The sequence below is a fragment of the Lissotriton helveticus genome, chromosome 2_2 (genome assembly GCF_964261635.1).
Source record: "Lissotriton helveticus chromosome 2_2, aLisHel1.1, whole genome shotgun sequence".
Classification (NCBI taxonomy): domain Eukaryota; kingdom Metazoa; phylum Chordata; class Amphibia; order Caudata; family Salamandridae; genus Lissotriton; species Lissotriton helveticus.
Genome location: NC_136060.1, coordinates 502767972 through 502794566, shown reverse-complemented (window position 1 = coordinate 502794566; position 26595 = coordinate 502767972). Strand labels below are relative to the sequence as shown.

General features: G+C 45.6%; 1 long non-coding RNA gene across 3 annotated transcripts in view; it reads left to right on the top strand.

Moving 5' to 3' along the window:
- LOC144821573 (uncharacterized) overlaps window positions 1-26595 on the top strand; it is a 2083451-nt gene that overhangs the window by 460075 nt on the left and 1596781 nt on the right. For all 3 annotated transcript variants that reach the window (XR_013608384.1, XR_013608383.1, XR_013608382.1), the window contains exon 4: window positions 268-335. This is a non-coding gene — a long non-coding RNA (uncharacterized LOC144821573). The remainder of the gene's footprint in view (window positions 1-267; window positions 336-26595) is intronic.

The following is a 26595-nucleotide window of genomic DNA, read 5'->3' as shown; positions in this document are numbered from 1 at the left end:
CATCTGGACACATTCACCACTGGTGACAACGTGTCCATGCAAGGTTGAGTCAATTTATGACTCTAAAGCAGCAACAAACATTCCTTGCCATATTTGGTACGCTGGAAACTTGTATTGCTTGTTGTAATTTTTTATTAATTAAGAGAACAAATACCCAATGTAAAATGTGACAGACCTTGTGCCTGTAACTCTTCTACTGGCTGAACTGTTATGTAAACAATCTGTTCCTGTTTTGCCAAACGCCTCTTGTCTTCTGTTTTTATTAAGGAATTTGAACCCTGCAACAGCACAAACCCCAGAATTCCTGAAATCAGAGGGATTTCACAAGTACACAGGTGAGTACAACCCATCATGTTCCTGACATATCTTCAATTCCGCAGACCAGTGTCTTTCCTGATTTTAAATTTCTTTAATGGAACAAATCATTTCTGGGCAATTTTTGATATCAGGAAACAGTTAAGCATCAGTTGCAACCATACATTCTTTGACTTCTTCGCATCTTAAGACGTTTTCTTCCTTCAAATAATCTGGATTTTTTAAATAATGCTACTGAGACTTTTTTTAAAAAGAACATGTTTTCATAAATTGAATTCTGATTACTCAAAGTTATTGTGAAACAAGAGGTGTTCTTTACCTAAAGAGGAAAAGGAGTTGAGGTCCTAACCAGGGGGTGTGCTCCTATAAGGAGCGAGGCCTTCACACTCCCCAAGGGATGTCATGCTTCATCATCAGGCAGCTCCTTGTTGGGCCGGCGCTGCAATGCCCAACGGGCCCTGCAGGGGAACTCTTTGCCGGAGATCTTTTACCTGCGATCTTGGCTGATGATGAAGCGGGTGTGTGTGGTCTGTGAGGAGTATATACAAAGGTGAGTAGAGTGTGGGGAGGATGTGAGTTATAAATAGCTATGAGAACCAGCTGTAACAACACCAACCAAATTTACCTTTTGACTTTATCTCTCACATGGAATTCAGAGTTGTTGGTTTCTCTGGAGCCCCCCAGTAAGTCAGCCATCTGACCCTTGCTGTCCACTTCTTATCCTGGGTACAAGCTGCAAGAGACTTTTTTCCCTACAATTCCCAGCTGTCCGGTGGCTTTGATGGTTGTGTCTGCTTGGCACCAAGAAATGCCTAAAAGCCACCACCCCTGAGGTCCTGGGTGGAAAAGTGTAGTCCTTTGTCTGCTTGGGGACAATGAAAAACTTTTTGAAACTTTTGCTTCAGAGACCAATCCAACTGTAGTATTCGACTAGTGCTCCTTTGTGGTCAGTCTCTAACCACATCTAGGTCCTTTCTGCACATTGGTGATATTTCAACCCAAATCTTTAAAAATTCATATCTCCAGCTTCCCCTTTTGGAATATTGTTGTTTTTCTGGCATTTTGTTCATTAAAATGTTCTCTATATGTGTAATTCAGTTTAGGATTTTTGTTGCCTGGTGTTGTAACTTTTTTATTGTTTCGGCATTGCATAAATATTTTACATAAAGCCTGTCTGCTCTGTGCCATGGCCACTCGGGTTTATTGAGTGACGTTGAGGGTTCACCCTGACAAGAGCCGTGATTAACGCAACCCACGTAATTAGCCAGTTTCTTGCAAGCGTCATTGAAGCAGCCTTCCCATGGCATTGTTGGAGCCTGCAGGTATTCAGTGCCTGGATACCCTCTTGAGTCATTAGTGCGCTATACAAATCTACATAACATACCATAACAATTGTCAAGAGTCCCCTAAAAACATAAACACAAAAAGCACTTAAAGCAATCAATGTCTGACTGCCACATCATGACAGCTTACATGGATGACACCACAAAGCATTCCTCCCATGACCTTTGCTGTATTTGACTGGTGATACAGAGGTGTGCAGAGCAAACCACCTCTCTGTTGACAAAGTGGAAGCGCTTTCAAACATGCCAGACCTGCTCTCATATATGAGGGGGCCTTGTTTCAGCATGGAAACCATCAGCGGCACATACAACATGTGGTATGCCTCCCAACACATAAAACTCAGCCTTGATGTTGTTCAGAGTTTCCATGTTCATAGAATATTGGATGCAGTCATGTAAACATTGAGCATAACATCTAGGAACTGAGGGAGGGCAGATGAACAAGTCAGCTGAAACATCCCATTTGAGTCCTGAAAGCATTTGAAAAGGAGCTCTTTGCACAGAAATGTAACATTGTCATGGTCTTCACAGTAGATGGGGTGCCAGTTTGGGTTCTGATGCTTGTAAACAGTGCGGAGTTGAACTGCTGATCCAGTGCCCCTGTGGTGGTGTGGTCAAGCCTGTGCTTCCTAATGATATGTCTTTTCTTCATGGTCTGAGGATCTGAACGTGGTCTGTATTTATAGTAAATTTATTGAATTATTTTGATTTATTCATAAATGTGGAATTTATACGTTATAGTGTTAAATGTGTAAATTAATTTATTATGAATTATTCAATAATTATTGGTTAATTATTTTAATTATTAATTGGCAATTCATTATTTTAATTGTGTAATTAATTTTAGGTCTATGTTGTGGTGCTTATAGGCGAAAATGGTGAGAAGTGTTGGAAGTAATTTATTTTTAATTAATGAATTAACAATTAGTTGTTAATCAATTTTAATGAGCTAATTGGCAAGTCATTATCTTAATTGCGTAATTAATTTTATGTGTATGTTGTGTTTATAGGTGAAAATGGTGAGAAGAGTGGGAAGTAATTTATTTTTAGTTGAATTAATAATTAGTTGTTAATTAATTTTAATTATTTAATTGGCAATTCATTATGTTAATTGCGTAATTAATTTTAGCTGTGTGTTGTGGGGCTGAAAGGTGAAAATGGTGGGAAGGTTGGGAAGAGATTTATTTTTAATTGATGAATTAATAATTAGTTGTTAATTATTTTTTATTCATTTTAGTAATACATTATGGTAGTTGTGTAATTCATTTTAGGTGTGTGTTGTGCATATCATAGTGTTAATGAATGTGTATTTAATGAATGATTATTATTACTTTTTTAATAATATTTTTTCATTCATTATTAAATTTGTTAATTATGGAAGTAAATTTAAATACAAATGTTGAAGATTTTTTATATTGGTGTGGTGTTAAAGGGTAGGAAATAAAATAAATACAGTTATGTTTTAAATATTTTGTTTGTTGATATTTGCTTCTATTAAACAAATATTGTTTAGAAATGTATTTATTAATTTATTTTAGATAATATGTGTACCTTTTTGTTATATGTAATCAATATATATATTGTTAATGTTTAATATATTTAATCAGATATTTTTTTAATATATGTTTATTTATTTTCAAGATTATTTACATTTTTTCAACTGTGTAAATGTTTTTAGTAATTTTTGTTTCCCCGCTATCCAACACTTTCCCTACTGTTGCACTCATTGGAGTGGGAATTGTAATTTTTACCGCTCCGCCATCCAGCACCTTCCCTACTGTCACACTCACTGGAGTGGGAATAGTAATTTTGAACCCCTCTGCTAACCAACACTTTCCCTACTGTTGCACTCACTGGAGTGGGAATATAAATTTTTTACCCCTCCACCATCCAGCACTTTTCCTACTGTTTCACTCACTAGAGTGGGAATAGTATTTTTCACCCCTCCACTATCCAACACTTTCCCTACTGCTGCACTCACTGGAGTGAGAATAGTAATTTCTACCCCTCCACTATCCAAAGGTTTCCCTACTGTTGCATTCACTGGAGTGGGAATAGGAATCTTTACCCCTCCGCTATCCAGCACTTTCCCTACTGTTGCACTCTCTGGAGTGGGAATAGTAATATTTAGACCTCCGCTACCTAGCACTTTCCCTACTGTTGCACTCACAGGAGTGTGAATAGTAATTTTTACTTTTCCGCAATCCAAAAGTTTCCCTACTTTTGCACTCACTGGAGAGGGTATAGTAGTTTTTACCCCTCTGCTTTCCAGCACTTTCCATACTTTTGAACTCACTAGAGTGGGATTAGTAATTTTTACCCCTCCGCTATCCAATACTTTCCCTACTGTTGCACTCATTGGAGTGGGAATAGTCATTCTTACCCCTCTGCTATCCAATACTTTCCCTACTGTTGCACTCACTGGAGAGGGAATAATAATTTGTACCCCTCAGCTATCCAACACTTTCCATAATGTTGCACTCACTGGAGTAGGAATAGTAAATGTAATTATTCCACTATCCAACATTTTCCCTACTGTTGTATTTATTGTATTGTGAAATGTAGTTTGACATTTTTTTAATAGTTTAATGTTGGGATTAATTAAAGAATGGTTATTTTTTATTTGTTATTATTGATATATGTATATATTTTATTTTTATTTAATTTAAAAATTAAATAAAGATAATAGTTAATCATTTATTTTAAAGTAAATATATATGTGTATAAATTATTATGTTTGTGTTTATATTTTTGTTAAATACTTTAAAAAAATATTTAGTTAAAATATATATTCAATTTAATTAACGATAATATTAATATTTGATATATTTAACATATAATATTTTCTTTATATTTTTAAATCGATATGTTTTACATCTATATTTTTAACTTCGATATTTTTGATGCAGTATTTTTGTTACTTACCTGTTAGGGTATTGGAGTCAGTATTTTTTTAGTCGATATATTTTTTTCCATATTCAGAACATCGATGTTTTTAGCATTGATGTTCTGTCAGTGATCCCCTGAAACTTATTGTCCTCCTCTAATTCATGCCCTGGAAGCAGAGACACCTATACTTGCATGTCATCCACATATGATAGCCAAATGATCTCATCAACAAGGCCAAGGAGGAAACATACACATTAAAAAGGGTTGGGCTGAGGCTTTGACCCCTCGGGCACCACACAGGGTAAAGAAAAAGGATTAGAGCAGTATTTGTCCAAGGCCACTATTTGAGTCCTATCTGTCAAAAAAGATTTTAATAGCTTCCAGGCCTTACCCTGAATCCAACAGGCCGACAAACGGTCCATCAAAAGATCGTGATGGACCGTATCGAAGGCCGCAGAGAGATCCAGCACAATCAGCGCTGCTTTACCTCCTCTATCAAAGGCTTCCTTGATTTCTTCGGTGGATTTATTAAGGGCCGTTTCCGTACTCTGACCTTCCCAAAAGCCATATTGCGTGGGGTCTAGAATGTGATTCCCCTGAAGGAAAGCATTAGGCCGGCTCTTCATAGCCTTCTCCACCATTTTAGCCGGTAGTTGGAGCTGGGAAATCAGCCGAACATTATTAGGATTCTTAGGGTCTAAGTTATGTATTTTCAGCAACGGCAGAATGGATCCTATCTCCATGCTTATGGGAAATGCCCTGTCACAAACATGGCATTAAAAAGAGGGGTGAGTGTACTTACAATAGGTTCAGGAACTAATTTAATCACTGGGACTGGGCCTGGATCATATGGAGAGCCTGATCTAATAGAGGGGAGCAGGTTAAAAGTGTCTCCAATAGACAACGCTGAAAAGGTTTCCAAGGAAGGCATTGAGTCTATAATTGTTTTGGGCCCAAGGACTGAACTTCCGGTGCTCTTATCAAGGGAAGGCTAAAAGGAGTAAAAATGTGTTCTACCTTCTGCAGAAAGAAAGTGGCTATTTCTTCACATAGTACCTGGCTACTGGGAATTTTCGGTGGGCAGGGAGATGTCAATCTAGCCACAGTCCAGAAAACTTCTTCCATAGAATATCTGGCCATCAATATTTGCTTTGCAAAAAACACTCTTTTGGTAGTAAGTAGGAGCCTTCTATAATCAGTAAGACTTTGTTTTTACTGCTCTTTCCCTACTTCATTATAGTCCCTTCTCCACTTGTGTTCTAGACACTTACATCTGAGTTTTAGTTCCCTTAATTCCTCAGAATACCAAGGAGCAGTAGGCTGAGAGCGTGTAGGACATAGGATGTTGACTGGGGCTAGTTTCGTACATGCTGTCTCCACCCACTTTGTGTAGCCGGTCGTAGCCTCCTCGACCTCCCTAGGCATCGGCCACACCGTTTGAGTGAGTTACTCAACTAGTACTGTTCCCTTGATTCTATTCCAAGCAAAGCCCAGCCTCTAATAAGGTTCTAACCGTGGTTAAGTATATATTCCTGGGTTCTGGTGGTCTACACAGCAGGATACCCTTAAAAGAAAAATTGATGTGAAAGGCAAAAACTAAAAGCAAGTGCTTCGCAGCCCGGTTTTGAGGCTGTCTGAAAGGCCGCTTTAATGAGCCGTGGTAGGTCACCGCTAACCCTCCCCCCTCTTAACGGGCCTATTCTGTGTATAGCATAGAAACCACAGCCGGGAGCTGTAACCAAATCGTGTCCTGATGCATCATCTGCCCAAGACTCAGTGATGACGGCCAGTTTTATTGTGTGAGCTTCCATGAGTAACGCACTTTCCATCCTATGTTTTACTAGCGCCTAGCATTTAGCAATACACAACGTATCGGCTCAGCTTCGACCTTCTCAATATTTGCCAATTTCTGGGGTCCATGGACACAGACAAGCACTGCCATTACCTCTGGTTTTTAAGGCAAATAGTGCAGCCCTGGAGTAGCTTAGGATGTACAGTGTGTCTGCCTTGGAAGATACAGCGGGTCAGGCGCTGAGCGCGGTCCGAGCGCGGACGGGCACAGACGGGCTTGCCTTTGGTGCGCCAGCGGCACGTCTGCTGCGCGTGGACGCGCTTCCACCTTGTTTAATAACTCCCCCATTCAAGACCACTCGGTCAGGTGGGCGTGAGCTATACATGCTCATCATGTTAACATATCCTTCTTGACTGGGGAGATTGTTGGGCGTTTCTGTAAACTATGCGGAATGCAATGTTTGGGTGATATCGCTACACATTGCTGTAACATTTAACTCATTACTACACTGGAATTAATACACTAGTGAAATCCCTACAGTCTGTGTCCTGCTTTTGATGGGTTCCACATGCACAATTATTTCATTTCATTTACTGCATGCTGCGAGTATTTATGTTTCGGTTTATACTCCCTTTAATACCCTTTATCGTTATGCGCACTTAACAGTTATAATTCAGCTATTATAAAAACACATACATGTTATTTAATAACTATTAAAACATCAAAAGGATGCATTTTAATAAAAAAGAAATAAGTATTTGTTCACATTTTCCACCTTTATAATACATTTTTAAATCATTTGTAAACAATTTGTTAAAATATTTTCATCAAACGTGACAAAAATGTCACAGCGGACAGTGTCTCTCCATTCAATCTTACTGTTATTCTTATTAATAGGAGCAAGGTAACAGATAAAGGGTTCTTCATTCCATGAAGTACTTTTTGTCCACAATAGCGTCATATATCCCCTGTGCTGACGTTGTTTATTTACTACTCACTAACCATGGCGGACGACTGCCTTTTCTGTCCTGGACGATAAGTTAGTAGCCAGTGTTGTACCTACCTTTTCCGGTGAGTTATGTCTTCCTTTGGTTAAACTTGTACCTGCATCTGTCACTCACATTGACGCTAATTCTGTCACATTCTCATACATATTTTTTAAGCATATAGGGTCACTTGCCTCCCAACGACCATCTTCGCTGAAAAAAAAAATATTGAAATTTTGGTCTTTATGAAAAACCATGAACAACAGAGCAATGCACCATTGAAGTGAGCAGGGCCGGCTTTAGCATGGTGCAATAATTACTTTGGCGCCCCCCGCATCCCATGACCACTTCATCGGATTCTCTCACTACCACCTGCAAAAGTTCCCCTCATCTCTCCTATCATAAGATATTGCTAAATACAGCGCCCCCTGAGGTCACAGCGCCCTCTCCACAGGTCAGCGCCCAATGCTGCTGCACCAGTTGCACTGCCCTTAAGCCAGCCCTGGAAGTGTGTTCCACATGCACAGAAATATTCATTCAAAATCCGATTCATATTGCAATAGACTTAATGTGCATAGATCGTTTGCTCCAGAGACACATCCCTTCCTGACCTCTGCTCTTCCCTCTCCCTTCCCCCATTTTTCCCCCCACCCAGGATTCACACATGCCTGCCGTGAGGGAGCGTTTTCATCTTATTGAGCATTTTTCCCCAAGTTGCTAAGTATCTTCCACTGCCTCATCCCACCCCCGTACGCCTGATGTGTATTCATCAACTATTGCCCACTCAATCACCGCCTGGGTTGTGTTGCCACCCAGTGTGTAGCTTTCCGGCACCTTTCCAGCACCACTCCCAGTGCAAACATCCTGGCCTTCATCTTTGTCTGCTGCCAGCTCGGGACAATGCCCAAGTGGCATAGTTGAACCGAGCTCTCCAGTGCCAGTCCCGTAACCCTTAACCCATGGTACGTGCAGCACTACATCTCTCCAGAATTTCACTATACAGGAGCATCCCCAAGTCATGTGGAAGACGGCCGCTGCAACTTGGCAGCATTAGCGGCAGGCAACTCTGGATATATTTTGGTAAGCTTATGTCTGGTCATGTTGGTCCTCTGTGAAAAACGGAAGTGTATAAGCTTCAATTGTGCATTGAGAGACACTTGTTTCACTTGTGCACAAGCAGTTTTTAAGTTTCGCCTGCACAGCACTTGCGCTGTGCTCCTGAAATCTATTGTACACAATATAATCTTAAAAGGGGCTCATATCCCGCCCCTTGCTTTTCATTGGTTCCTGTGCTTGTCACTTACTTTTCCTTCATTTCTATTGGCTGCAGCATAGTTTCCTGCATTTACCAATGCTTGTTCCTCATGTGCTTCTCTTATCAGTTTCCAGAAACTAAAGTACTGTTTCCTTCCACTGTCTGGGCACTTTTTTAAATGTACAGTACATTATAACGCAATTTCCAGAAAGGGGAGTTAGATAAAGGGTATTATTAACTGTGTTTTTTTAAATATATATAACGCTACATTACACCCTCCTGCAGGTTCTAAATATAGTAAGTTATATATTACTATTACCCAATTGATGGTGCTCAGTTTATCAACCTCGGAATGATGGAATGTTGAGCCTGAATTGCAGGATTCAAATTCAAACTCCAGAACTCCACATTTTGAAAGCAGGAACCCTTCAGCTCACTGAGCCATCCTGCAGGCATTAGATATGTTCCAGGTACACCCTGGCATTTGATTGACTCTTCCTCAGGCCCACTGGAGATTTGTAGGGACGTGTATATAGAAAGAAATCAGTGGAGCAGTTGCCTTTCCTTTTCTTCTCATCCTCTTATAAAACAAAATCTCTTTTTTCTCCTTCCTCTCCTTATGTCTTACAGCTAGACACTCTTTTCTCTCTCAGGTTGTATTTTGATTTCCGTTCATGGTCTTTTGCTGCTCCTTATTTCTTTCAACTCTTTTTCCCACTGTTTCTTTCTCCCTCTTCTTTCTTCAGAGAACTATTGTTTACCCTTTTCCCTGCCTCTGCCCTCTCCTTCACCCTTATCTTATGGTCATTTCTGTTCTTTACCATTGTTCCTTCTAGTTCCTCTATCACTAGTGCCCCTGTTCTCTCATTTTAGCCTCTTTTCTAATATATTTTTCTCACGTCTTCTCCCATCCCTCCCCTCACCGGTTTCCCATCATTACATATTCTTTCTCTATTTTGTGTTTATCTTTACCCCTCTTTCTACCCTTGGCTTGCTCCACCTCAATCTCTCCCTAGCCTTTACACTTCTTTATAGAACTGAAAATGCTGCTCTCCCCTGGTGCTCTGTCTAGCTCTCCTTCTTGTCCTTGCTCTTCTCACCTCTACTGGTATCCGACCCTCACTTTCCTTCACTGCCAGAGGCTGACGACCAATGCACTCTCACAGGGGCAGGAGCACCAGGCCTGGTAATAAAGTGCCAATGAGGATGGCAAAGGGTCAGTCACATGTTAGCTTGGGCTTTCCTCAACACAACATGTGAATGATTCTATCGCTGCACGACTGAACTTTCAAGGACAGGACGGACAGGGCATGAGGTGGGTGAGGAGGGCAGGGGATGTGCGCCATGTGACTCAGTCTTGGCATAGATCTGCACACTTCACTGAAGGCCAGGGAGGCTTATGGCATGATGCATGTAAATAATCTCATTATAGGTGCCCCATAGGCTTTAGGGGTCCCCTGAAGAGCACATTACCTGGCAGAGCCACAAAGATGTGGCGGGCGTCCCTGGCGGTCCACTAATGTGTGCCCACTGTGCACATGGCTGGACCCTGCCCTAGTGTGCACATTTATCTAGTACCGCCCTAGAATGTAGACTTTCATACCTAGAGGCTGGACATTAATAATGCAGCAATATTGTTTCCTAGTCAATGAAATATGGATTTTCTTGCAGTACTAGACCACATTTGATTTAAACTTGTTTCAGTGCTTGACAGACCATATCAAGCACGCCAACTGAAAGAACTAATACCTGAGTACCATCCGTGGCTAAACACTGAAGTAAACTGTCATGAGGATGATTCCTCTTAAAGAAACACTCTGTGCCAATCTTCACCTGAAAAGAGGCAATTCCTTCCAGGGTATTAATGACTGATTATGATCTGAGTGATGGATTTTCAAAGGTACAAAGACTGGATTATAGATGCCAAGTAACATAGAATACTAGAAATTAAAAGGATAAACAATAGAAAGGGTATCATTTTTAGGTTTCGCCTGTACAGCACTTGCGCTCTGCTTGTGAAATCTATTGTATGCAATATAATCTTAAAAGAGGCTTACATCCTGCCCCCTTGCTTGTCATTAGTTCCTGTGCTTACCACTTACTTTTCCTCATTGCTATTGGAAGTAGCATAGCCTCCTGCATTTACGAATGCTTACTTCTGTGTTGTTCCTTGTGTGCTTCTCTTATCAGTTTTCGGGTGCCGAAGTACTGGTTCTTTCTGCTGTTGGGGCACTATTTAAAAAACATATACAAAATGATTGTCCTCCTGGCTGCACACATGTCAAGTGTCTCCAGTGTGCGCCTCATTCTTTGGTGTCTGTTACTTTCATTTATTCCACGAGACGTGGAACGCATGGGTCTCCAAGCCTCGCTTCCAGCCCTGAACTGCGCCCCACAAAACAGTGGTTAGCCCCCCTATTTGTGACTTTACTTCAGCAAATCATGTTAATATGAGGTTCAAATGCTTCAGCACCCATAGCTGTTGCAGCCTGATATATGGGACAGCTCCTGACAGATGACTTCATAAAGAATGTGTCACCTAAACATTTCAAAGATGAGCAAGGTAAAGGGGAAAGGTGAGAGCACAAGCACGTCCCCTCTTCCGCATTCTCATGGAAGATTGTTCCCCAGTTCATCATATGAAGAGTCTCTTTTGTGCATAATGAGAAACAACAAAATGCATGTTGATCAGCATGAGGCCTGGGAAGCTGGCTCCGATGGAGTGACCAGATGCCCCATTAGTGTGAATTACTAAGGAACCCCGAGGCGTGGGAGGGCTTTCTTGTAATTGCACCCTCTGCTTAAAGTTCATGAAGGTTTTCTATACTGCATCTTTGCCTAATATATAGCTGGATCTGGGTGACAAAACCGTCTTCCTGTAGCGGCACTGTGCACGTGAGCAATAAATATCATCTTTATTGAGAAAGGCTTACAGTGTCTGTATGCTCAAGAGTGAGCAGTTCATTCATGCCACTGGCGTGTGCGGAAATGCCTCATCACAGGTGTGCGGAAATGCCTCATCACAGGTGTGCGGAAATGCCTCATCACAGGTGTGCGGAAATGCCTCATCACAGGTGTGTGCGGAAATGCCTCATCACAGGTGTGTGCGGAAATGCCTCATCACTGGTGTGTGCGGAAATGCCTCATCACAGGTGTGTGCGGAAATGCCTCATCACAGGTGTGTGCGGAAATGCCTCATCACTGGTGTGTGCGGAAATGCCTCATCACAGGTGTGTGCGGAAATGCCTCATCACAGGTGTGTGCGGAAATGCCTCATCACTGATGTGTGCAGTTTGCCTCATCACAGGTGTGTGCTGAAATGCCTCACCACAGGTGTGTGCGGTAAAGCCACATCACAGGTGTGTGCGGAAATGCCTCATCACTGGTGTGTGTGGAAATGCCTCATCACAGGTGTGTGCGGAAACGCCTCATCACTGGTGTGTGCGGAAATGCCTCATCACTGGTGTGTGCGGAAATGCCTCATCACAGGTGTGTGCTGAAATGCCTCACCACAGGTGTGTGCGGTAAAGCCACATCACAGGTGTGTGCGGAAATGCCTCATCACTGGTGTGTGTGGAAATGCCTCATCACTGGTGTGTGCGGAAATGCCTCATCACTGGTGTGTGTGGAAATGCCTCATCACTGGTGGATGCGGAAATGCCTCATCACAGGTGTGCGGAAATGCCTCATCACTGGTGTGTGCGGAAATGCCTCATCACAGGTGTGTGCGGAAATGCCTCACCACAGGTGTGTGTGGAAATGCCTCATCACTGGTGGATGCGGAAATGCCTCATCACAGGTGTGCGGAAATGCCTCATCACTGGTGTGTGCGGAAATGCCTCATCACAGGTGTGTGCGGAAATGCCTCACCACAGGTGTGTGCGGTAAAGCCTCATCACAGGTGTGTGCGGAAATGCCTCATCACTGGTGTGTGTGGAAATGCCTCATCACTGGTGTGTGCGGAAATGCCTCATCACAGGTGTGTGCGGAAACGCCTCATCACTGGTGTGTGCGGAAATGCCTCATCACTGGTGTGTGCGGAAATGCCTCATCACAGGTGTGTGCGGCAATGCCTCATCACAGGTGTGTGCGGAAATGCCTCATCACAGGTGTGTGCAGAAATGCCTTATCACTGGTGTGTGTGGAAATGCCTCATCACTGGTGTGTGCGGAAATGCCTCATCACAGGTGTGTGCGGAAACGCCTCATCACAGGTGTGTGCGGAAATGCCTCATCACAGGTGTGTGCAGAAATGCCTCATCACAGGTGTGTGCAGAAATGCCTCATCACTGGTTGTGCGGAAATGCCTCATCACAGGTGTGTGCGGAAATGCCTCATCACAGGTGTGTGCAGAAATGCCTCATCACTGGTGGGTGCGTAAATGCCTCATCACAGGTGGGTGCGGAAATGCCTCATCACTGGTGTGTGCGGAAATGCCTCATCAGAGGTGTGTGCTTAAATTCCTTATCACAGGTGTGTGCGGAAATGCCTCATCACAGGTTTGTGTGGAAATGCCTCATCACAGGTGTGTGCGGAAATGCCTCATCACAGGTGTGTGCGGAAATGCCTCATCACAGGTGTGTGCAGAAATGCCTCATCACTGGTGTGTGCGGAAATGCCTCATCACAGGTGTGTGCAGAAATGCCTCTTCACTGGTGTGTGTGGAAATGCCTCATCACAGGTGTGCGGAAATGCCTCATCACAGGTGTGCGGAAATGCCTCATCACAGGTGTGCGGAAATGCCTTATCACAGGTGTGTGCGGAAATGCCTCATCACAGGTGTGTGCGGAAATGCCTCATCACTGGTTGTGTGGAAATGCCTCATCACAGGTGTGTGCGGAAATGCCTCATCACAGGTGTGTGCAGAAATGCCTCATCACTGGTTGGTGCGGAAATGCCTCATCACAGGTGGGTGCGGAAATGCCTCATCACTGGTGTGTGCGGAAATGCCTCATCAGAGGTGTGTGCAGAAATGCCTCATCACAGGTGTGTGCGGAAATGCCTCATCACAGGTTTGTGTGGAAATGCCTCATCACAGGTGTGTGCGGAAATGCCTCATCACAGGTGTGTGCGGAAATGCCTCATCACTGGTGTGTGCGGAAATGCCTCATCACAGGTGTGTGCGGAAATGCCTCATCACAGGTGTGTGCAGAAATGCCTCATCACTGGTGTGTGCGGAAACCCCTCATCACAGGTGTGTGCAGAAATGCCTCATCACTGGTGGGTGTGGAAATGCCTCATCACAGGTGTGTGCGGAAATGCCTCATCACAGGTTTGTGTGGACATGCCTCATCACAGGTGTGTGCGGAAATGCCTCATCAGAGGTGTGTGCGGAAATTCCTCATCACAGGTGTGTGCGGAAATGCCTCATCATTGGTGTGTGCGGAAATGTCTCATCACAGGTGTGTGCGCAAATGCCTCATCACTGGTGGGTGCGGAAATGCCTCATCACAGAGGGTGCGGAAATGCCTCATCACAAATGTGTGCGGAAATGCCTCATCACAGGTGTGTGCGGAAATGCCTCATCACAGGAGTGTGCGGAAATGCCTCATCACTGGTGTGTGTGGAAATGCCTCATCACTGGTGTGTGTGGAAATGCCTCATCACTGGTGTGTGCGGAAATGCCTCATCACAGGTGTGTGCGGAAATGCCTCATCACTGGTGTGTGTGGAAATGCCTCATCACTGGTGTGTGTGGAAATGCCTCATCACTGGTGTGTGCGGAAATGCCTCATCACAGGTGTGTGCGGAAATGCCTCATCACAGGTTTGTGCGGAAATGCCTCATCACAGGTGTGTGCGGAAATGCCTCATCACAGGTGTGTGCAGAAATGCCTCATCACAGGTGTGTGTGGAAATGCCTCATCACCGGTGTGTGCACAAATGCCTCATCACTGGTGGGTGCGGAAATGCCTCATCACAGGTGGGTGCAGAAATGCCTCATCACAAGTGTGTGCGGAAATACCTCATCACAGGTGTGTGTGGAAATGCCTCATCACAGGTGTGTGCGGAAATGCCTCATCACTGGTGTGTGCGGAAATGCCTCATCACAGGTGTGTGCGGAAATGCCTCATCACAGGTGTGTGCGGAAATGCCTCATCACAGGTGTGTGCAGAAATGCCTCATCACTGGTGTGTGCGGAAATGCCTCATCACAGGTGTGTGCGGAAATGCCTCATCACAGGTGTGTGCAGAAATGCCTCATCACAGGTGTGTGCAGAAATGCCTCATCACTGGTTGTGCGGAAATGCCTCATCACAGGTGTGTGCGGAAATGCCTCATCACAGGTGTGTGCAGAAATGCCTCATCACTGGTGGGTGCGTAAATGCCTCATCACAGGTGGGTGCGGAAATGCCTCATCACTGGTGTGTGCGGAAATGCCTCATCAGAGGTGTGTGCTTAAATTCCTTATCACAGGTGTGTGCGGAAATGCCTCATCACAGGTTTGTGTGGAAATGCCTCATCACAGGTGTGTGCGGAAATGCCTCATCACAGGTGTGTGCGGAAATGCCTCATCACAGGTGTGTGCAGAAATGCCTCATCACTGGTGTGTGCGGAAATGCCTCATCACAGGTGTGTGCAGAAATGCCTCTTCACTGGTGTGTGTGGAAATGCCTCATCACAGGTGTGCGGAAATGCCTCATCACAGGTGTGCGGAAATGCCTCATCACAGGTGTGCGGAAATGCCTTATCACAGGTGTGTGCGGAAATGCCTCATCACAGGTGTGTGCGGAAATGCCTCATCACTGGTTGTGTGGAAATGCCTCATCACAGGTGTGTGCGGAAATGCCTCATCACAGGTGTGTGCAGAAATGCCTCATCACTGGTTGGTGCGGAAATGCCTCATCACAGGTGGGTGCGGAAATGCCTCATCACTGGTGTGTGCGGAAATGCCTCATCAGAGGTGTGTGCAGAAATGCCTCATCACAGGTGTGTGCGGAAATGCCTCATCACAGGTTTGTGTGGAAATGCCTCATCACAGGTGTGTGCGGAAATGCCTCATCACAGGTGTGTGCGGAAATGCCTCATCACTGGTGTGTGCGGAAATGCCTCATCACAGGTGTGTGCGGAAATGCCTCATCACAGGTGTGTGCAGAAATGCCTCATCACTGGTGTGTGCGGAAACCCCTCATCACAGGTGTGTGCAGAAATGCCTCATCACTGGTGGGTGTGGAAATGCCTCATCACAGGTGTGTGCGGAAATGCCTCATCACAGGTTTGTGTGGACATGCCTCATCACAGGTGTGTGCGGAAATGCCTCATCAGAGGTGTGTGCGGAAATTCCTCATCACAGGTGTGTGCGGAAATGCCTCATCATTGGTGTGTGCGGAAATGTCTCATCACAGGTGTGTGCGCAAATGCCTCATCACTGGTGGGTGCGGAAATGCCTCATCACAGAGGGTGCGGAAATGCCTCATCACAAATGTGTGCGGAAATGCCTCATCACAGGTGTGTGCGGAAATGCCTCATCACAGGAGTGTGCGGAAATGCCTCATCACTGGTGTGTGTGGAAATGCCTCATCACTGGTGTGTGTGGAAATGCCTCATCACTGGTGTGTGCGGAAATGCCTCATCACAGGTGTGTGCGGAAATGCCTCATCACTGGTGTGTGTGGAAATGCCTCATCACTGGTGTGTGTGGAAATGCCTCATCACTGGTGTGTGCGGAAATGCCTCATCACAGGTGTGTGCGGAAATGCCTCATCACAGGTTTGTGCGGAAATGCCTCATCACAGGTGTGTGCGGAAATGCCTCATCACAGGTGTGTGCAGAAATGCCTCATCACAGGTGTGTGTGGAAATGCCTCATCACCGGTGTGTGCACAAATGCCTCATCACTGGTGGGTGCGGAAATGCCTCATCACAGGTGGGTGCAGAAATGCCTCATCACAAGTGTGTGCGGAAATACCTCATCACAGGTGTGTGTGGAAATGCCTCATCACAGGTGTGTGCGGAAATGCCTCATCACTGGTGTGTGCGGAAATGCCTCATCACAGGTGTGTGCGGAAATGCCTCATCACAGGTGTGTGCGGAAATGCCTCATCACAGGTGTGTGCAGAAATGCCTCATCACTGGTGTGTGCGGAAATGCCTCATCACAGGTGTGTGCGGAAATGCCTCATCACTGGTGTGTGCGGAAATGCCTCATCACAGTTGTGTGCGGAAATGCCTCATCACAGGAGTGTGTGGAAATGCCTCATCACTGGTGTTTGCGGAAATGCCTCATCACAGGTGTGTGCGAAATGCCTCATCACAGGTGTGTGCGGTAATGCCTCATCACAGGTGTGTGCGGAAATGCCTCATCACAGGTGTGTGCGGGAATGCCTCATCACAGGTTTGTGCGGAAATGCCTCATCACAGGTGTGTGCGGAAATGCCTCATCACAGGAATGTGCGGAAATGCCTCATCACAAGTGTTTGCGGAAATGCCTCATCACAGGTGTGTGCGGAAATGCCTCATCACAGGTTTGTGTGGAAATGCCTCATCACCGGTGTGTGCGGAAATGCCTCATCACAGGTGTGTGCGGAAATGCCTCATCACAGGTGTGTGCGGAAATGCCTCATCACAGGTGTGTGCGGAAATGCCTCATCACAGGTTTGTGCGGAAATGCCTCATCACAGGTGTGTGCGGAAATGCCTCATCACAGGTGTGTGCGGAAATGCCTCATCACTGGTGTGTGCGGAAATGCCTCATCACAGGTGTGTGCGGAAATGCCTCATCACAGGAGTGTGTGGAAATGCCTCATCACTGGTGTGTGCGAAATGCCTCATCACTGGTGTGTGCGGAAATGCCTCATCACAGGTGTGTGCGGAAATGCCTCATCACTGGTGTGTGTGGAAATGCCTCATCACAGGTGTGTGCGGAAATGCCTCATCACAGGTGTGTGCGGAAATGCCTCATCACTGGTGTGTGCGGAAATAACTCATCACAGTTGTGTGCGGAAATGCCTCATCACAGGAGTGTGCGGAAATGCCTCATCACTGGTGTGTGCGGAAATGCCTCATCACAGGTGTGTGCGGAAATGCCTCATCACTGGTGTGTGCGGAAATGCCTCATCACAGGTGGGTGCGGAAATGCCCCATCACTGGTGTGTGCGGAAATGCCTCATCACAGTTGTGTGCGGAAATGCCCCATCACTGGTGTGTGCGGAAATGCCTCATCACAGTTGTGTGCGGAAATGCCTCATCACAGTTGTGTGCGGAAATGCCTCATCACAGGTGTGTGTGGAAATGCCTCATCACAGTTGTGTGCGGAAATGCCTCATCACAGGTGTGTGCAGAAATGCCTCATCACAGGGTGAGGGTGGATTCATGGACTGTCAGTGTTTTCACCCTCCGAGGACATTTTGTATTTCATAAAACGTGGAAACAAAGGGATTATGTAGATCTTTGCTGATTGAAATGATCTGCACTCAATCAGAAGATCAAAATCCAGTTTATTGGAGTATGTTAACAGAATTGGGTACTGAAGACGCTTCGAGCAGCAGTGGGGCGATTTGGTTTGGACTGCACGCCCCAGGAGACAGTGGGGCAGATAGCCGTAACGCAGCCCCTCGCTCACCACCACTGGGAGGATTTAAGCACCTCGTTACTCCTGCCCCGCGGGACGCGTGCGGGCGCGCGCCGGGCCAAGGGCGGCCCCGTCTGAGCCCGTCCGAGACTGTCAGAGACTGGGCTGGGCCATACCCCTTGGTCCCTGCTTCTGGAGTGCTCCCATGGACAATGTTGCAGAGACTGTGAGTAGCTGGCTTGATTAGTACTAACCAGCATGCCCTTTTGGCAAAGGACCTCTTACAGGCCATTATTGAGTTTGGCCGACTGTGTTTCCTTTTTTAATCTTTGTCATTTATTTGGTTTAAATCTTACAATAAGCTTTAGATTTGTGGTTCGTGAACTTTTTATGTATTGGAGGGTATTTGAGTTTATGCCGGTATAAGCAGTATTTTGTTAAACACGTTACTTTAGACATGTCGAAGCGCAAAGGAAACAAAAACACTGTTGAGCCTGCGGGTTCTACCATTGAAACGTATCTCGTGAAGGCAGTGAGCGCCATTAATGTTGAAATCAATAGGGCCGAACGCCGACTTTCATTAGGGCTAGGTAGCCTGCCCGCCCCGTATCTCTGATAGACCCCTCTCTAGAGCTAAGTAATTCCCCCAGCCCAGGTATTACATATATTGCGGATTGTACGGAGGTAGCCCCTATACTTAAGTCTCCAGAGCTTGGTGATGTCTGTCGATAACCAATGAGGTACCCACCCCAAGAAAGAAAAGGGGATTTAGGAAGCCTCAGCTCAAACAGGGGACGATTAGCTTAGGTAAAGGAACTAAAACAACTCCTGTCTCTTGTGCAGGAGAGCAACTAGTTAGTTCTGGGATGTTTAATGATATTCAGGTCAATCAGATTATTACTGCTCTGGTTGCAAAAATTGAAATATATTTAAAACCGGGTTAGGTGGGGGAATGACGATCTATAATGAGCTGCTTAAATCAACTAGTAACAGACTGACAGAATGCCCCCAAACCACAAGTAACTCCCGAAGAGTAGTAACACCAGAAGAGGTACCTGGTAACGTCAGGCAGTCGAGAATCAATTCTAATGAGCACGATTTGGCCAGGGGGGGACAATCCAGATCCTCTAGGCCTTACTAAGCCTGTGGTAGGGAATACCCATACAGGAGATGTCAGTAACTTAAATACTGGTAGAAAGGAGAGCACATTGGAGATTAAAACCCAGATAGAGAGAGTACTAGTGGAGGGGAAACATTGTAGTACGATTAATCTACCCCCAGACGGCTCACCATATGTGGCAGTCTTGGTGAATGTCCCCCCTCGCACTTCGTCTCATATGGAAACTCATGCATCACTTAAAAACAAAACGGTGAATTGGCTCAATCGCAACTGTGGGTTCCCAGTGAATCATGTAGAACAGATCCTCACCACTAGAAGGGTCAACTGGATAGGTCCTTTAAAGAAACATATACGGGGTGACTGTGTCATTATCAATTTTAAAAACCCACATTATGCTAGGACTTCCCTGATTAGAGCTGCAGCCCTGCCAGTCAATGAACAGGGTACTTCATTACTCCCACTTGGATTTTTTTATAGTCATTTAAAGCAGGTATTCCCTAGAGGGATAACCCAGGGCTGTCAAACAACAAGCTGGGCTTTACCGTTTCAGCCTTTTTTTGATTTACCGGTCTCTAATCGAATTCAACCCCTTAGTACTCTTGAAGAGAACGATTGACAGGACCCAGACTGCCATATAGTCAATATGGCGGATAGCAGGGGGATCGATGTACTAGGGGATGAAAATATAGTGGGACAGGAATCTGTGGTTTTGGCCAACTTACAGAGTGTTACACAATTGTCTGGCGAAAGACATCCTGGCAGAGAGAACGGGGGGATCCCTGAAGGTAACGCTGCCCAACCCGCAGAACCAGAAATTGTTTGTCAAGCTAACGGGCTCTCTATAGCTAGTTGGAATATAGCTGGACTGGCTCAAAAAAGGGAAATGTTAGGCTGGACGGATTTTCTTAAGTCTCATGGTATTATCTGTCTTCAAGAGACCTGGTGTACAGGATTGGTTAGTTTTGAGGGGTTCGTCTCTTATGACTTACCATCCCAGAGCTCTGTGGCAGCTAGAGCAAAGGGGGGCCTTTTAATTCTTTTGTTAACTAGCCTGCCAATAGAAGTAAAAAGGCACATGAACAACGGGTTTCATACCCAGATTCTTTGGCTACACCAAAAACATGCCCAGGACGTTCTTTTAATTAATTTCTATAATAACCTCTTTGACAGCTCAGGGTCTCAAGTTGTTACTGACCTAGCGAATGTTATTGTTAAGTTAAGTTCAGAAGAGGATGTTATTTTTGATTTAATTTGAGTCGGTGATTTTAATATTCCTATATGCTCTCTGTCCACTACTAGGGTTTGTAGGGTAATAAGTGATATAGGAGATGATGGTATTCACTTCCCCCACAACTCATATGGCGAATCATTGAATATGTTTATGGCGACTTTGATCTGGATATTATGCAATGTGCAAGAGATAGTTCGGGGAATTTGGTCCCCACCTTTACAGGCAGAAATGCGAATTCAATTATTGGTCATGTCCTGGTATCGTCTAATATCATCCCTAAGTGAACCACCCCCAGGATTGAAGAATCCTTACTTATTGATCATAATTGTATTATCACGACAGTAGAAATATGGGAAAATAGGTCTGCAAATATACCAGTAATTGTGGGTAATATCAAACCGCATAGACCTAATGGTACAAGAATTAAATGGAAAGGGGTGAATACGGATAAGATGCTAAAAAACATTGTTACCGAATGTTTAGTGGAGATCAACAATAATTTGACTGTTAATAGTGAGCCTGCATTGATCTTAATACATTTTAGCAAAATTAACAATACTATTGATTCTATTATTACTGAGACCACTAATAGGGAATTTATCCACAATAAGGGTTGGTTCGATCATGCTTGCACCTCCTCACTTTTTCAGTTAACACAAGCATTGAAGAGTAGACCTAGGGACCTGATGCTTGTAACAAAATGAAGATTAGATTATAAATCCATCCCCTTTCTCCCAGCCATTATCTTTTACTTGACCTCTTCATAGCTGTAGCTTTCCACACCATCACTTCCAATTGGAAACAGGCTGCAAATATTTCCTATCAGGCTTGGTGGAATGCGGTTTGTTTTCATCACCGTCTGGATACCAATTATGTTTCCCCCATTTCCCTGGCTATTAAACGTGACCTGATTTGGCTTCCTTTGGTAACATACCTTTCCTCCATTACTCCTGTACATCCTTCTCCTGATCCCACTACAGTTGAAGTCCGTAAACCTCCATGATGTTCTTCTTACCCGATTGCTGTAATTAATAATTTTCAATATATTGTATTTTACCTTTCATTTATACTCATATGCTATTGTTCATAACTCCTCATGCTTGTTATGCTTACATTATATGAGAATCGTTAATGTACTGTCTATTTTATTTATCTATTTACTGTAACTCTTACTCCCTTTCCCCCTCCCCCTCCCCTTCTTTATTCTCTTCAATAAATCAAACTTAAAAAAAAAAGATTATAAATCCATACTTAAACAGAGGAAGAAAGCGCTGCAACAGAAGGCTTGGGATAAACTAACTCAGGCCGCTGAGACCTCAAACTGCCACCTGTTCTGGGCAACAGTTAATTCCCCTTTTTTAAAAGATGAGGTGGTCCCTGAATTAATGTCTCATGTTAGTAGCGAGGCCTGGGTAACTCACTTTTCTGGTATTTTTAAATCTAGTAACCTCATAAGCGATAAATCTACTAACCCCAGCATCTGGCCTATAGTACCGCTAAATATAACCCTAGAAGAGGTGGAACAAGGCATTAAAACCAGTAAGGGGGGTAAGGCCCAGGGCCCGGATGGGGTCCCGATCGATGTTCATAAAGCTGTACCAGCTTTATGGGGCCCTTTACTAAATATTGTTTTTAATGCCGCAACTTGTTTTTATTGCGGTAACTGATGGAGTTCCTCCTACATGGGGAGAATCAATTATTATTCCCATTTTTAAGAAGGGGGATAAAACGGATGCCAAAAATTATCGCCCAATATCTCTTTTAGATTCCTCCATTAAAATCATGAGCAGGATTTGGCTTGTCAGACTAGAAGAGTGGGCGTAGGATAATGGGATTCTAGCTAAAACACAATATGGTTTCAGGAAAGGGCGAGGAACGCTTGAACAGTGTATCAATCTAGATTTATTAATTGGGAAATACACTTGTGCCAAGCAAGGTTCCCTTTACCTATGCTTCGCTGACTTGAGCAGCGCGTTCGATTTAGTGGACCATTCCATTTTGCGGCAAACTCTATTAGAGCTTGGGGCCCCTGAGCCTATAATTTATTTTTTGGCTGGGCTCTACGAAAGACTACAAACTTCTGTACGGTATGGGCATAGGGGAGAATGTACCCCTAAATTCAATGTTAGATGTGGCATCCATCAGGGCTGCGTTCTTGCCCCTCTGCTTTTTACCCTTTTTATTATTGAGGTGGATGCAGCGCTCAAATTAGTAAAATCAGATGCTCCACAGACGAACGGCGATGATGTGCCGGTACTGCTTTACGCAGACCATGCCGTGCTTTTATCAAGGACCCCAATTGGTCTTCAGCGGCTGATAGATAGGTTCGCTGATTTTATAACCATGAGGAAGTTGCAGATCAATAAGCGTAAAACATATACCATGGTATGTGGCCATAGCCAAATAAAATCTAACTATTTTTTTATCGACGGGCAGAAAATTCAAACGCTGGACAAATGTTGTTACTTAGGGATCACCTTTACCAGAGACAGAACATGGTCACATGAGATGCTGAATGTCCGGGCAAAAATGGCAAAAAGTGTCCACAGTGTTTTTAGCAGTAAAGCTGGGTGATAGACGAATCAGTGATAATACCCATATCTATCAGTCAAGATGCACCTCTATCGCACTTTACGGAGCGGGGTGTGGGGTCACTACCCTGATAGTAGTTTACAAATAGTGGAAAACATGTTCCTTAAAAAACTGCTCTGTTTATCGCCCTCAGCGGCTACAGAGTTAATTCATAGGGAAGTTGGGATTAGCTACCTGTCGGACCTAATAGCTTTCAGGCCCTTACTGATCTGGAAATCTATATGGCAAAAAGAAGAGACCGCTTTTAACAGAATAATAATTAAAGATTGCCTCCGACTGGATAACTGTCTTAAGATTCCCTGGCTGAAGTACATTATATTTAGTTTTAAGGACGTTTTTGATCTTAATATTCTGGAAGACCCCTATGCTGTAGCAGAACTGCCCAAAGCAGAAATGAGGAATTTGTTTCTGTTGCATAGAACAAAGAGGCGCTTGAGCAATAATGGGCAATTAACAACTTGTCAATTTTACAATTGCTATTCAGTCTATGAAGGTTTCCAGACATATTTAAGCCAGGTGACAAGAATCTCACATAGATATGTTCTTACTAGATAGAGATTCGGGCTTGTCCACCATTTGGTAGCCTTCCCACGAGTTAAACAGCACCCGGCCTCTCTCTGTCCCTGCGATGGCTGCACTAAACAAAGTACTCGGCACTTTCTCCTTATATGTGACCTATATATGAATTTTCGCATAGCATTTTTAAAACTATTGTTTTTAAAATATGGTACCTTCACTACGGACGCAGCGATGAGGTTGCTTTTTACAATGCAGGAACCTGATATATGTTTTTTTACTGCAACTTTTATTCTCAAATCTATCAACTATCTTTCCACTGGAAGCGGCGAGCACAGGGCTCGGGGGCTTGTCGGGTAGAACACTTTAATGTGGTCTCACGAGAGAGAAACATATTTATCAGCATCCAAAGCGCAGTCTGGCTGGGAAAATATGTCAACAATAAACCTCCCTAACGACGGCAAATGATAAGTATTCTTACCAATCAGCATGGCGTGCTAATGATTGTATCCCAGGGTGGGGGGGGGCGTCTCTCTCCGAATATTCTGGAAAGGAGTGACCCTGCATCCTGGCGCATTGCCGTGTCGCTCACGGTTTTTCTGCGACAAGGGGATCCCTGATTTACTGGCCCAAAGTCCCACTTGTTTTCCTCTTGTTGTCTTCTTGCATAGGTTGTCACATTGTTCTTCCTATTCTGCCTGACTAGCGTAATACGAAAGAGCTGTGATGTGTATGGGTGAAAACAGACATACGATTTCTTGCTCAATTATGTGCATGGTTTTATTGAAATGTATTTCAGCCATTTGTTAGGACTTGGCTACGCTCAGCTGTGTGTGGGTAGACATATTGGGGGATATATACAAGGCCCTTGCGCCACTTTTGCGTCACTTTTGCCATGATAAACGTGACGCAAATGTGGTGCAAGGGGCTTGTAAATCTGCCCCATTGTTCCCAAATACATAGGGGCTTATTTATGAGCCCTTGCGTAACTTTTGTGCCACCGATGCATCACTTTTTGTGACGCACCAGCAGCGTAAAAAATGCCCCTCGTTGCACCATATTTGCAAAGTGACGCATCTAGGCAGATGTGTCACTTTGTAAACCCCTTCGCCACATTATACCTGCGTCAGGTATGATGTTTGCAGGGGGGGCGTTTCGACGCAAGAAATGGTCTTAGAAGTGACGCAGTGCACCCCTTCTAGTATGCAAATGCGTCAATATTTTACGTCTGCCTCATGGCAGGAGTAAGACTGACGCAGGCACATTTAACATGGGACTTGCCCACGTTAATGACAAATTGCTCAGCCCTCCACAGGGCTTGGTCGCCCCACTCACTGCTGCCGCTCCTGCCTGCCTTTGCCGCCTCCTGCCTGCAGATTCCTTCGCTCGCTGCCCGCTGCTCCTGGGAATTTCCCGCTGCTCCTGGGAATTTCCCGCTGCCCGCTGCTTCTTGGAATTTCCCGCCGCTGCCTCCCTGCGGCCCCGCCCCCCTGTGATTCCATTCGCCGCCCTGCTCCCGCCACCCAGCTGCTCCTCCCTCCCGGCTCCTTACTTATGACGCCCCCCAGAGCGACCGCGCAGCGGACGCGCGCAGCGGGAGCACCGATTGAGCGCCGAAGGTGCGCCAAAGGTAAGCCCGTCTGCGCCCGTCCGCGCCTGGCCCGCGCCCAGGGCCAGGACCCCTGGCCCTCCCCGCCGAGGCAAGACGACCCGACTGACCTACGACGCTGCCACTCTCAACGCACTCAATGCCGGGCGGACCCACGCCTGCTGCCGAGCCACCCCGAGACGCACCCACGGACCCTTCACCTGCTGCACCTGCAAGTTCACCTGCCTCCGAACCTGCCCGCACCCGCCAAGACAAACACCAGCAGCAACCACCTCAAGTGCATCCTGATCAACACCCGCTCCGTCCACAGACACGGCGTGGAACTCTGGAACCTCCTCGACGCTACATCACCGGACGTCGCCTTCCTCACGGAAACCTGGATGAACGCCTCCTCTGCACCCGACATCGCCATCGCCATCCCGGACGGGTACAAGATCATCAGGGGGGACCGCATCAACCAGACCTCCAGACCGGAGGTGGCATCGCCATCGTCCACAGGAACACCATCCGCATCACGACCGACGCCAACGACTCCTTCGCTGCAGCCGAACATCTCCACTTCCAGATTCACACCGACCCTAAGACGACCCTCAGAGGCACCCTCGTCTACAGACCCCCGGGACCACGCACACAATTCAGTGAAGACATCACAGACTTCATCAGCCCGCACGCCCTCCCCTCCACCGACTACATCCTCCTCGGGGACCTCAACTTCCACCTGGAGAACAACAAGGACCGCAACACCACCGCCCTGCTGGAAAACCTCGCCAACCTCGGACTCAAGCAACTGGTCAACACCCCCACCCACTACGCCGGCCACACGCTTGATCCCGTCTTCTCTTCCAGCAAGTACCTCACCTTCAGCCACGCCACCGGACTCCACTGGACCGACCACAGCTGCGTCCACTTCAGCTTCAAAAGATCCACGACCCACCACCACCCGCAACAGGTACCTCACAGGAATTGGAGCAAGATCACCGCAGACCAGCTCACCACCTCCCTCAGCCAGAGCCCACCCGCCAACACAACGGACCCCAACGAAGCAGCCCGCAACTTCACACAGTGGCTGACCGCCTGCGCCGATGACCTCGCGCCACTAAAGAACCCTCCCAGCAGACCCAGAAGCAAGAGGGCATCCTGGTTCACCGACGACCTCAAGGACTCCAAGAAGACCTGCCGCACCCTCGAGAAAGCCTGGCTCCTCGACCGGACCACCGACAACATGACCGCCCTCAAACACGCTACCCGCAAGCACCACCAGCTCATCCGCACCACCAAGAAGAAATCCCTGAAGGAACGACTGGACAACAACGCCCACGACAGCAAAGAGCTCTTCACTATCGTCAAGGAGTTCTCCAACCCCAGCACCGGCACCAACTACATCACTCCGTCACAAGACCTCTGCGACTCCCTCACCTCGTTCTTCCACCGCAAGATCGCCGAC